This window comes from Rattus norvegicus (genome assembly GCF_036323735.1).
Source record: "Rattus norvegicus strain BN/NHsdMcwi chromosome Y unlocalized genomic scaffold, GRCr8 chrY_unlocalized_7, whole genome shotgun sequence".
Taxonomy (NCBI): domain Eukaryota; kingdom Metazoa; phylum Chordata; class Mammalia; order Rodentia; family Muridae; genus Rattus; species Rattus norvegicus.
Window position 1 is genome coordinate 692,251 of NW_026947410.1, and position 2,880 is coordinate 695,130.

The window sequence follows — 2,880 nt, forward strand, 5'->3', positions numbered from 1 at the left end:
TGTCTATCGATCATGGTTGGGAGAAAGAAAATAGCTAATAGATCCAGCTTGACTAGAGCTTTCCTCCTCTTTCAGTGCTTCCTCGTGTCTGTAGACTTCCCCTTTTGTCATGCTTTATTGGGGAATTTGCATTTTTTCTCCTGTGTCTGGGCTACTACTATGCATGTTCCTTTGTGTTTATCTACAGTGTCTCCGGGGAAGGCATCATCCCAACCTTCCAGCATCAGTGAGCAAGTGCAACAGATTAAGAAGTTTGTAGAAATTGACTAATGAGCTCCAGAAGATGACATGTGAGTTGGAAAATTCACGTGCATAGGTAACCATTGCACCAACAGCATTTGAAGAGAAGTAGTCATTGTACCCACTTCTTTGTAGACAGTCCTGACCCCTGTGTGATAACCTCAGTTTTCTCAGACCACAGGAAAATGCAACTGTAATGTCCTCATGTACAAATTAATTTTCTTATGTTCCTCTCAGAATCACAACATAAAGAAAGGATAGTAGTGTGATAGGAAGCTATTTTATTTCTCAGAAATGCAGAAGCAGTGGTTTGAATAAGTGTCTTGGGTTACGGAAAGTAATGTGTGAGCTCTCATCATGGATTTTAATAGACAGAGAATGTATTTTATGTCCTCAGACACACAGAAAGTTGGTAAGCTACAGAAGCATAGTAACTTAAACTTAGATAAGTAAACTTTTATTTTTTTATTTAAAGTTTTATTTTATTTGTTTTCAATGAGTATCTGTAACTCTCAGACACAACAGAAGTGGAAGTTTAATGCCATTATACATGGTTTTATGCCACTATGATTTTGCTGGTAGTTGAACTCAGGACCTATGGAAAAACAGTTAGGGCTCTTAAATGCTGAATCATCTCACCAGTCTAAATTACTTTTGACGATGATGGTGATGATGATGATGATGATGATGATTACCATTATTATTATTATACTTAAACTCTAAAGGGATCAAGATTTCCCCTCCTCCAAAGCTCTTTCCCCTCTCCTGTCTCAAGATATCCTACAATAAAGAAGATACCATCACAGCTTCCCATCCTCCCCAGCACTGAAGAAAGAAAAGTTTTACTTTGTCATGGTTATGGACATATTCTTGTTTACTGGGCTCAGAGCTTCAGATCTGATGGAGGGAGACTATGGAAATGGAATCTCCTTTGGAGGAATCTGCTTACCTTGTAGGAACGGGGAAACAGTGAGCAAAAGTAAGATGTTGTTCCACGACTTCATCCCTTGCTAAGAAAAAAGTCTATTTTTCACAGCTTGGGAACTGGGTAAGCAGTCTAAGCAAGCATGGCTAATAAGCCAAACCAGATGGGTAAACATTTGTCCATTGGATACGAAGGGGGAGCATTTAATTGACTATGCTGACTGTATCTCCTGTCCACTGTGTTCTAATCCCATGCAAGGAAAGTTCGGTGGATTTTGTCTGTCCTGTGTCAGAACAATAGTGTTTTCCATTCTGAATGCTTTTTCTTCACTGATATGAACCTTGAGAGAACAGTGGGAGCCACGGAAAGCCATAGCCAACAACATTCTACATTCTAGAATATCAAGGCCTTCTCATAAGAAACACTTTCTTGTAGTTGTGAATTCAGCAGGGAGGAAAATTACAACCAACCTCTGATCAAGCAGCATAAAAATTAGCATGAGATAAAGAAAGACTTAAAAATGAGTCAGATCTCTGATACATAACAAGAAGTGGACCCTGGCACTGTCACAAATAACATTAAGGTTATTTTGTTGAGCAAGAGTTACTCTGCTGGAGTCCTCAGATGTTCATATGTGGTTGAAAATCTGTCACGGAAGACTGTATTGATATCATACTCTAATCCAGAGAGACCATACAAAAAAGTATATTATTCCTTCTGGAGTATTGGTTGAAATTAATTCACATCACACATTTGTATGTGAGGCTTAAATTAATGTTCTACATAGACAAAAGCATTATCTCAATCCTTGCCTTTGTAATTTGTTTTGTTTTGTTTTGTTTTTCTTTTTTTAATTTTGAAAATGGCTTAGTATTCTTCAGTTAAACAATTGAACTGAAGTGACTGTTCCTCAGACTGTATACATAGAGAACATCTGAGTAGTAGTTGACATTTTTAGTCGGGGCGTCTCCCCATGGATCTGTTTGTGCCTGAATAAGCATGCATAGACTTATTTCAGTTAAGGGAATCATGTAGTATACAAAAAATTAGAGGATCCATCTGCTGTAAATATTTTCTTTTACTCAGGTGAAGGAAGGTTTATCAAAGGCTGTGTATCAAAGGTTGTAGATATTACACCATCCATAGGAGATAATATATCAAGAAAGATTCTGCAGGGATGCAGAGATTGACCTAAATATCCCCACACAATTCTAAGCCAGGACGGACAAGATATCACTTCACGTGGAAATTTAAAATAATCTGATGCTATGGTATGTGGAGTGTTAATAAAGAAAAACCACCTAAAAAGCATATGCATATATAGAAGATGCTATTCAAAAATATCCAGAGGCAGTTTGGAACCTACATTTAGCACAAAGAGATTGAATCCCCACTTCACAGATACTGAATAGAGCCACTGAGTATTAAGAAATCTATATTAGAAATCACTTGCCTATCACATGTCTGTATAACTAGGGAGTCACAGCAAACATGACATTCGGAAAGCATAGCTTGAACTTGTCAACAATGGAGGGAGTGCATGTAGTGAACGAGGTTTGGGCATGAAACTCAAAAGTCGAAAATACCACTGAGATTTGAGTTTTGAGGACAATAAATACTTAATGACTTTTGGGACAAAATTTGAATCTAAAGACTCCTAAAATTATTTATCAAACAGCTCTGAATCCCTATGGAGATTGGTGGATATTATGAAT

The 2,880-nt window shown here is 37.4% G+C and overlaps 1 long non-coding RNA gene across 1 annotated transcript; it reads right to left on the reverse strand.

Annotated features, from left to right (window-relative positions):
- Positions 1-686: 686 nt before the first annotated feature.
- Positions 687-1,536, reverse strand: LOC134484786 (uncharacterized). Its single transcript, XR_010062579.1, has 2 exons — positions 1,190-1,536; positions 687-835 (listed from the first exon to the last, which is right to left on the reverse strand). It is a non-coding gene; the product is annotated as an uncharacterized LOC134484786 (long non-coding RNA).
- Between the last annotated feature and the right edge of the window lie 1,344 nt (positions 1,537-2,880).